This window comes from Pelobates fuscus, chromosome 2, assembly GCF_036172605.1.
Source record: "Pelobates fuscus isolate aPelFus1 chromosome 2, aPelFus1.pri, whole genome shotgun sequence".
Lineage (NCBI taxonomy): Eukaryota > Metazoa > Chordata > Amphibia > Anura > Pelobatidae > Pelobates > Pelobates fuscus.
Window position 1 is genome coordinate 296,678,044 of NC_086318.1, and position 11,018 is coordinate 296,689,061.

Consider the following 11,018-nt stretch of genomic DNA (forward strand, 5'->3'; position numbering starts at 1 on the left):
GCCCTTAATTGCATGTCTCATTCTCCCTAGCCCCTCCCTGTGTCACATCCTCCTCCACGTGTCTCATTCTCCCCTCAGCATCTCCATGTGCCTCATTCACCTGAAGTGTCTCATCCCCCCTATCCCCGCCATGTGTCCTATTCACCAGCTCCTGCATGTGTCTCAATCCCCACAGCCCCTTAATGTCTTACACCATACAACCCCTTCATGTGTCACATCCTCGCCCCCAGCTTCTCCATGTGTCTCATTCTCCCCATCTCCTCTATGTGTCTCATTCCCCCATGTGTCTCTTCCTCTCCATAGCTCCTCCAAGTGTCTCATTCACTCAATATGTCTCATCCCCCCCAGCCTCTCCATGTTTCATCCAGCTCCTCCATATTTCTCATCCCCCCCACCCCTCAAGTGTCTTATTCTACCCCCCCCCCCCCCCAGCTTCTGCATGTGTCTCATACCCCCAACCCCTTCTATACCTGCTCATCTCTATGTAACGTGGCCGTTGGGCCGCAGCACCCAATCTGAAAGGAAGTGCTCGTTGATAAGTATAAAACACAGGGGACACTCCCAGGCTATGGATGGTGAATTTATTAGAGGGTAAGTCTCCTCACAAAAGGTGCAATGCAATGTTTCGGCTCTATGGAACCTTACAAGTTTTGCATAACAAGTGCAAAATTTCATTATGTATATATAACACTTAAATTGATCAATTAATGAATCAAATGTATTTTAAAATCATCATTGAACTTCAGAACCTGTGACATGGATTGCACAGCATAGCTGTGAAATAAATTGCACAGAAAAACATGACATGGTGTATTCTCTAATGTAAACAGAGGTACATATTATTAGTTTTAAACATAAGCTTTTCCTTATCTTTTACAAATGCAAAAAATGATTGATCTAACATGCTGGATAAATCAGAACTATAACCACTATGTACAATAAATCATAAGTATAACTACTATGTACATAAATAAAATAAAAATACACTACAGTACAAATTGATTAATGGATCAATTACATCAACTCAACCCACATGACACCGCCACCATCCAGGTGGGCACACTGGGGCAAGCTCCCTGATGTCAATTGCTGAAAAACAAAAATACAAATGTATATATATAAATATCCAAATAAGAATACCGAAAGAAAAATGATGTAAAAAATAAAAATAATTGTAGTGTCATCTTATATTACAATTGGGGGTTCAAGATCAATTCCCTATTCAGTCCCTTTGGGCTCAAAGTGTCCAATGTGTGAATCTAATAGGCTTCACTCTTTTTGAGCTGACCTACACGATTACCCCCTCTCCTAAGTGGTGGTATATGGTCTTTGACCTGAAAACGTAATTGAGCTGTAGCATGATTTTGCTTGAGAAAATTAGCAGGTACCCGAAGGTCAACCTGTCTGGTCCTGATTGTCGACTTATGTTTAAGTCCCACCAGACTTTCATCATGGTCTACCCTACTTAGAGAAGACCACAAGGACATTTAAGAATATATACAACATAAGAGGACTCACATGTTGTAAAAACTTCACCTTTAATAACAAAATTACTTGAACCACAGATGTGGCATAGGAAATTGCCACAAACAGGAGTAGACCAAAAACACTGTAATTTTGGTTTAAGTGGACCTATATTATCCCGCACAAGAATGTCTCTTATATTTTGTGGTCTTTTATAGGAAAACAAAGGGGGAGAAAGCAGTTCAGGAATTTCTGGGGGGAAATTTCTTTAAAATGCCCTAATGACAGCAGATAACATGTGCTATCTTATTACTTTGTGTATTGAATTGAGATACAAATGGTATCATTGTCGAAATTTCGGTTGCTCTTTTCTTCGGTATCAGAAGGGAATCTCTCTCCATACTGAGTATCCTATCCTTCTCTTGATCAAGGAGTTTGGTTGGGTAACCACGGCTCTGAAAATTCTCACTCATTTCTCCAAGAAGTTGTAGATGTATGTCCACATCTGAAACATTCCTGGCCTCCATTGTATATTGGCTATGAGGTAATGACTGGATGGTTCCCTTGGGATGAAAACTAGTAAATTCTAATAGGCTGTTTCCATCGGTTGGTTTAGAAAACATATGCGTGGAGAACCCATCCCCTTCACGTATAATTCTCAGATCCAGGAAATTGATGTCAGTCTCATTAGTGAACTGGATCTCATCACAGACTGTGTTCATGTTGCCAAAAAAGATGTCAAGCTTATCCTTGGTTCCACACCATACACCAAACACATCATTGATGAATTTCCTCCATACATGCGCAATGAATAAACCATGCACATACACCTGTCTGGTTTCAAATCCATCCATGAATAGGTTGGCGTATGATGGAGCCATATTAGACCCCATAGTTGTATCTCTCAACTGTTTATCTCCAAATAGGAAAATAATTATTATATAACAAGAAATCCAAGAAAGTCATAAAAAATTATAAATCTGCTGTCAGGAATCCTGGAACCTGAACACACAAACAGAATCACAAAATAAATAAGTCCATATACTGGTCCTTAGAATGGCCGGGTTAAACGAACAAATAGAGTCAGTATAGCAAGCCAGGGTCAAAGGAGTACAGAGACCAGAGAATACGATTAAACATGCCGAGGTCAATGAATAACAGAAGACAGAATAAACGTAGGGGAAAGCCAGAACAATATACCAAGAAACACAAGAGGAACACGCTATTGGGCTATCAAGAAACCACAACAGGCTAACAAGGAATGGGTGAGGTAAATATATATATAGGCATCACTTACACCTGATTGGTCCTTTTCCATTTGGAATTGACCACTATTCGTGGAAGTTACTTGACCTTCCTAATCTGACCTCTGACGTCATTCATGTACGCCAAATTCGGTCTACTGAATTCCGCGCTCGGTTCACCGAATGCCGAATTTGGCAGTTTGTTCGGTCGCACATATATACACGTTGCACGTCGGATGGAATGACCGAGGGGATCATGGCACTTGGAGCTGCAGCTGGAGGTAAGCGGGCAGGAAGCCTGACATCTGTATCTGGGTATATTCACTCCCACCAAGGACATTCCTAATGGTATAACCACCTCCTAACCACCCTCATTTGGAATGGATGTGTACTAACTCACAATATCCGAAGTAAATAGAATGCATGGTGTATCTATTTTCAGAACTGACTAGTTCACGTTTAAGTGTTTGTTGCTCTCAATGAGTACTTCCGGTCAGACTGCAGTTTGCTTGGCCACACTACATACATTGACTGTGCTAGTTTTGGGCTGGCTGGCTGATGACACTCCAATGACGCCGCCGGGGTTGGAGTTACACCACTGGCAACAAAGGGGTAAAACTCTGTAAGTGCAGATTTTTATAGCATAACACTGCACATACAGACTTCAGACACCATGACCACATAAAAGCAGTGAAGTGATTACGTTGCTTGGAGTAACCCTTTAAGGTCAAAATAGCTGAAATGGAAAAATATCAGCTATGGCTTCATATCAGCTATCATCATTCAATTCAATTTGAATTCTCAATTTGATTTCTCACTAAATAATCATGTTAGAGTTAGTAATTTAGACCAACATAGACACATAATTTGAATGCAGTGGTCCTGCAATGTAAAATATTGCTGTTTTGTAGATATGGCAATATTTTAATTGCAGGGCTACACACCACTAGGCAGGGGCTTAGCCAGAAACCTCAGGATACCGGTGCAAGAATCTGTTACCGGCCTCCCACCCCTGCTATAGAGGTACAGTGCCTTGCAAAAGTATTCACCCCCTTGGCATTTTTAGTGTTTTGTTGCCTCACAACCTGGAATTAACATGAATTGTTTGAGGATTTGCATCATTTAATTTACAGAACATGCCCACAACTTAAAAAAAAAATGTTTTATTGTGAAGCAAACAAAATAACAGAAAAAGTAAATGTGCATAACTATTCACCCCCCCTAAAGTCAATACTTTGTAGAGCCACCTTTTGCGGGAATCACAGCTCCAAGTCGCTTTGGATAAGTCTCTATGAGCTTGCCACATCTTACCACTGGGATTTTTGCCCATTTCTCCTTGCAAAACTGATGGGTGGCCGTCTCTTGGCAGGTTTGCTGTTGTGCCATGTTCTTTCCATTTGGTTATGATAGATTTGATGGTGCTCTTGGGGATCATCAAAGATTTGGATATTTTTTTATAACCTAACCCTGACTTGTACTTCTCAACCACATTGTCCCTTACTTGTTCTGAAAGCTCCTTGGTCTTCATGGCAGTGATTGGTTAGTGGTGCCTCTTGCTTAGGTGTTGCAGCCTCTGGGGCCTTTCAAAATAGGTGTGTATATAAAATGACAGATCATGTGACACTTAGATTGCACACAGGTGGACATCATTTAACTAATTATGTGACTTCTGAAGGTAATTGGTTGCACCAGAGCTTTTTATGGGCTTCATAACAAAGGGGGTGAATACATAAGCACATACCAATTTTCTGTTTTCTATTTCTAAAAAATAGTTTTATGTATATATTTTTCTCATTTCACTTCACTAACTTAGACTATTGTGCTCTGATCCATCACATAAAATTCAGATTAATAAAACATTGAACTTAAGGCTGTAATGTAACAAAATAGGTAAAAAGTCAAGGGGGTGAATACTTTTGCAAGGTACTGTAGATCCTCAGCTGCTGTGCAAATCCCATGATGCTTTGCCAGTTGTCGATCTACCCATCCTTGCAGGGTTCACAGTATCCTCACAGTATCTGTGTTTGACAGTTTGTGTATTTGTGTATAATGCTGATGTTTTAATGAAGGAGGTTTGTTTGTGTGTAGTGTTGGTGTTTAAATGTGGGGGTATTTTTTGTGAATAATGGAGATTGCATGCAAATGTGTATTCACAAATACATATGCACTGCCAAACACACATACAGGAACACATTGCCATGCACAGAAATACACATACACTGCCACACACATGCCCACAGACACATATTTGCACAAATACACTACAAGAGACACACATATACAGTTACATTGACAGATACTGACATTGCATGCACAGATCCACAAATACATGCACAGATAAATACACTGACACACACAAACACCAACACACATGCACAGATGCATACACTGACACAAACACTGACACACAAGCACAGATGCATACACTACAACACACACAAACACTGACACACATATATTCACTTACCTCCTCTCTTAGGTCCAATGAGCATGCCTCCATCCCTTGTGTGGTGATACTCCACATCACCGCCTGCCTGGGTGTCCCAGTGCTGCAGTTAATGTAATGCATTCCTTGGTGGTCTGGTGGCATAACAGCATTCCCTGTTGCTGAATTCTATGATATCCTCTCATTCATGTTTCTGGCACTCATGGTTAAATCAGAGCACCTGCTGGAAATCAGAGGCAATGAAGACCATACAGAGTAAATGTTGATTTTCATGCACAATCTCACTCATGGTGCATGAATATGGCTGAAGGATCCTGTCCTATACTTAAGGTAGGGATGAATTTTTTCAAATTTTTTACATAAAACTCATTAAAAATTAAATCTATTCCCTTTCAAAACTTGGAAGGATTATTAATTAAAAAAATAGTTTTGGGTGACAGTTGTCCTTTATGTGATAATTTAGTGCTTTCATATTTTCAGTCTATCCCTAGAGTGACGTATGGACTTCACAACTTTATGAGGTTTTAAAAGCCAGCTAACTGTTGAGTAACTTGAATATACAATAATCTTTATAAACTTTAACCCCTTAAGGACCGGACTTTTTTTGCGATGTTGTACATTTGCGACCAGGCATCTTTTTACACTTTTGTGGTGTTTGTGTTTAGCTGTAATTTTCAGCTCTCTCATTTACTGTTCCCATACAAATTATATATTGTTTTTTTCAGGACAAAAGGGGCTTTCTTTACATACCATTATTTATATAATCTCATGTAATTTAATTTTAAAAAAATGAAAAAATATGATGAAAAATTTAAAAAAATACATGTTTTTTGACTTTTATGTGAAAAATCTTTTACTCATCTACTAAAGCGAATGAAAAAAACTGCTAAATAGATTCAAAATTTTGTCCTGAGTTTAAAAATACCCAGTGTTTACATGCTTTTTGCTATTTTTTTGCATGTTATAGGGCTATAAGTACAAGTAGGATATTGCGGTTTCAAAACATACATTTTTAAAATGTATCAATAGTGACATTGTAACACTATTATCTGTCATAAATCTCTGAATAACATCCCACATGTACATATTTTTTTTAAAGTAGACAACCCAGGGTATTCAATATGGGGTATGTCCAGACTTTTTTAGTAGCCAGTTAGTCGCAAACACTGGCCAAAGTTAGCGTTCATATTTGTTTGTGTGTGAAAAAAGTAAAAAACTAAATTGAACGCTAATTTTGGCCAGTGTTTGTGACTAAGTGGTTACTAAAAAAGACTGGACATACCCCATTTGCAATACCTTGGGTTGTCTTCTTTTGCAAATGGTATGCCATCATGGGGGTAATTCTAATTCCTGGGCTACCATACGCTCTCAAAGGCACGTAACCAACCTGGCCATTTTCAATGTAAAAATATTTGACCCATATATTTGACCCTGTAACTTTCAAAAACGCTATAAAACCTGTACATGGGGGGTACTGTTATACTCAGGAGACTTTGCTGAACACAAATATTAGTGTTTCAAAACTGGAAAATGTATCACAACAATTATATCATCAGTAAAAGTGCTGTTTGTGTGTGAAAAATGCAAAAAAAGTCACTTTCACTGACAATATCATCGCTGTGATGTGTTTTACTGTTTTGAATCACTAATATTTGTGTTCAGCGAAGTCTCCCGAGTAAAACAGTACCCCCCATGTACAGGTTTTAGGGTGTCGTAGAACGTTACAGGGTAAAATACAGTGATAGCAAATTAAATTCTCTGGACTTTCGGCCTGGGTTGGCAGTCAGGTCCCTTAAATTGCAATCAATAAAATAACTTCATTATGTAAAAATATTACATAAATACGCACGTAGAATTTAAATATATATGCATATTTATATATTTGAAGTCTACGTGTATATTTATATAATTATTTATGTAATTTTTTATATGGACATATGAATAGTTCGTATTCTTTTTATTTATTTATATATACATAGATATATATACAATTTCATTCTAAGTGTATTTTGTTAAATATATATATATATTAATATCAAAATACAGTAAGAATAAAATTTCGTATAGATATATAATTTTTTTTAATTTTTTATTATTATTTTTAATTTTTTTTATTTAATTTAATTTACTTATTATTTGTATTTTATAATAATATATATATACAATATATATAGTTATTATATATATTATATATATACGCGTGTAATTTAATTATAAGTGTATTTTTATATTAATATATGTACATATTAATCTAAAAATACACTTAGCATGACATTATATATATGATATATAGACATATATTATATAGGTATAATATATGTCTATATATCATATATATATATACACATATATAATAATATTTTTTTTTATTAACTTTAACTTTAATTTTTTTTAATGATTTTACAGCAGCAGGGAGACTGCCTGTCAGCACAGGCAGTCCCCCTGCAGGCAGAGACTAGGACACCTATTGTGACCATGTGGTCGCCCTGTTGGGCGATCACATGGCCACAGGGGTCCTAATTCGCCATGGGGAGACTGTCTGGGCTGCAGGCAGTCTCCCCACAACGGGAGCACCGCCGATCGCCGCCGGGGGAACGACGGCGATCGGGTAAGTACATTTTAAATTTAGGACGGTTCAGGACCGACGTCGGTCGGCAATGGGAAAATGCCGATGACGGTCCTGAACCGTCCCGCGTCCTTAAGGGGTTAATAGAAAAGAAAAGGCGTTAGAGGACAGCGCTAGTCAGACACAATAGTCACTGGGAGTCCTCTCCAGTAGCCAGCAGATGGAAAACTTCCCCAATGGCGACTTGGTCCAAAAAGACAGTGCACTTGCACAAGGGTAAAAGGTCGATGCTGGGAGTTTGGTACCGAATTTTAAAGTCCAAGGCCGACTAGTGCGTGACTCTTCACAAAAGAGAACAACTTCTGCTACAATGGGTTTCACTGAACAAAGTATATAAAGCAGGAGGTGTAGCTGAGTCCACACTTCCTGCTTTATATGTCCTTCAGCAATGCCAAATACCCTTCACTAATGTCAAATGTACAAACAGCTGATACAGTAACAAAAAATATGACCACCACAGATTCCCTAAGGGTGACGCAAAAGCCGCGCATGTGTTGTATATGTGTAAGGACTGATCCCTATCACTGGCAGATCGTTCATCTCTATAATATTTTTTATTTTTTATCATTTCTATTATTTTATCTTTGCACTATTAGGAATAGTAATAGTAAAAAGCTTCACTGTGTGGTGCGTGCACCCACCCCAGTGAACACACGGTGGAGCGCTGAAGAATATTTCCACTTACCCTCACTTTATGGGTGAGGTATATTATCCTATAATAAAAAAAATTAACATAGAATAGTATATCCAGTATAGTGTATATGACCGTATATATATATATATATATGTATATATATATATAGAATGTACACTTACATGTTTCTGTGCCACATAGGACCGGCTCAGATCACTTTAGTGGTTGTGTAATGCAGTGACACTGTCCCTCTTCCTCTGAGTCTTTAATGTGCTTGTGATACATAAAAACATAAGAGAGGATCTAGTGTAATAAGTCCAAAATGGAACAAAATACATATATGTGCGGTTTCAATCTGCTCACCTTATTTAGAGCCCATAAACGTTGGCTCTGAGTTAGTAGACTTGTGTGTCTATAAAGGGGACACATACACCCTTCTTTGTAGAAGGAACAAGGTAGTGGAGTCTCCAAGTAGGATAAAAATCAGGTTTATTACAATATACTTAAAACAAATCAAATGCATATAAAATATAAAAACCTTCAAGGAGCTCCCGAGATGCGTTTTGCCGCCGTAGCGGCTTTTTCAATCATTATAACTACCCAGGTATACCTTCCTGCTTTTAATTATTCAGAAATTTTCTTATTGGTCCATTTCAAACATTGTACGCCAATCCTCAGTGTCCCCGGTGATGTAATTCATTCCCTGTTGGTGATATCTATCTGAATCACCTGAACCATAAGTGGTGCAGCGGATTCCCCATCACGTCACTTCTGGTTATAAGTCCACCATCTTTGTAGACGGAAACATTCTGGGAAAGTTGGTATTTTAGTGTATGCATATATCGTCCATCAGAAGTCCCACATACACTGAAAAAGTGTACTCAGAGGATTGTAAATATGTAAATAAGGACATAGAGAGAATAAAAATTAATAGATATGTAATTTTAAATATGTACTGACAAAGATTAATATAACCAACAGAACACTGCTTAGAGCTAATAACTAAAGGGATATTAGAATGTATATAAAAGTTTTCATATATAAAAGGTTAACAAATAAAGAATTATTTTAAAATAGCATAGAAGATTATAAGAAATGGCAAAGCTCAAAATCACTGTTAAGACCATGAGGTAGCATAGTATTAAATTAAAGATCCACCTCATTTCTGTTTGGCCCATTTTTTAAATACAATCTTCACCTCTCCAATTTGGTAGGATTCTTTGAATGCCTATACATTTGAAATGACTTGGGTGTTAAATATGGGTATTCTTTAAGTGCAGAGACAGACTATGTTTTTCAAAACCATTTCTTAAATGCTCTTGAAGGGGGTGGATTGGGGCCAGAAAAAAACATGCATGTTCCTTAAAGTGGACATGTGAGTTTAATACCCCTCCAGGGTATCTTATGTGCAGAGCCATGCTGAAGAGCTCTGTGTTTTCTGGTGAATTGTCTCTGCTGTCCCCGTAAGTGGAATATCAGAGTAAAAAACAGGGGCATGGTTGAGGATCCCTGATCACCCACTATTAACAACACAGGTCCCCACCAAACTTATTTTCAGCCCCCAAAGAAGGCAAATAAAAGTCCATTATCTTGTGATGTGATTCTTTAAAATAAAAAAAGGCAGCTAGCAAAGTCCTCCCTAAACCTTGAAACCTCTCTTACATTAATACGGAGGTCTTATTGACCCCCAAAGGCCTTTTTATTTATTTATATTACTTTTTTTAATGTGGTGGCTAGCTAGGAAGCTCTGGTCAGTTGCCAAATAATTAACCCTCGCACTGCCAAGGGTTTTTGACTATTGGCAGGCAGGCTACCAGCACTGCCAGAGTGTAAATATTATTTCAAATCATAGTTCACTTACATTAAAGCAATTGAACATTCATTTATGAAATTGCATCATCCTGGATGCATTCAGTCGAAGGATTGCCATGGTAATGCACAGCAAAACTCTGAAGTGCCTGCTCACAGGAGGACCATACAGCCTCCCGGGTCCTCCTTCTCTCCCTCTCCTGCAGCTAAGTGCCAAGAGGTTGGTAAGGAAGATCTTTTGATCTCCCCACCGGCCAAAGAAGGCAGACAGCAAGGCCAGCTCTGCATGGGCTCGCATGGGAGACAAAAGGATCTCGATGTCGACCTCAGCCCACTGAGCATTTACCAGATAACCACACATCCAGCATGAAAAAAAGTTTAATATTCAGTCAGATGTTTTACATCTCCTGTTTTGTAAATTGAACTTTAATCGCAAACAGGAGACTGCTGCAGGGTCTAGAAGACCATTAAAAGAGCAGATGAGAAATTCTAAATTAAACATAATGTGCAATAAAGGAAGTTTAAAGATAAGATCTCTCTTTACATGAAATGTATCGGAAGGCTGTGCAAGTTACATACAGTGAGGCATGCCTAAGGCTGTATAAACCAAAGTATGTAACTTCAGTTATTTAAAAATAATCATATACACTGGGAAAATTTGTTTTCTTGGAATTCAAAATTGAAAAATGTCTAGGCAACGGTTATTCACCTTTACCGTATTGCAAAATTTGACCAATGGGATTTTTAGCTGACTTGGAGATTCATTGAATTATGAACTGCCATTTGTCCAAATTT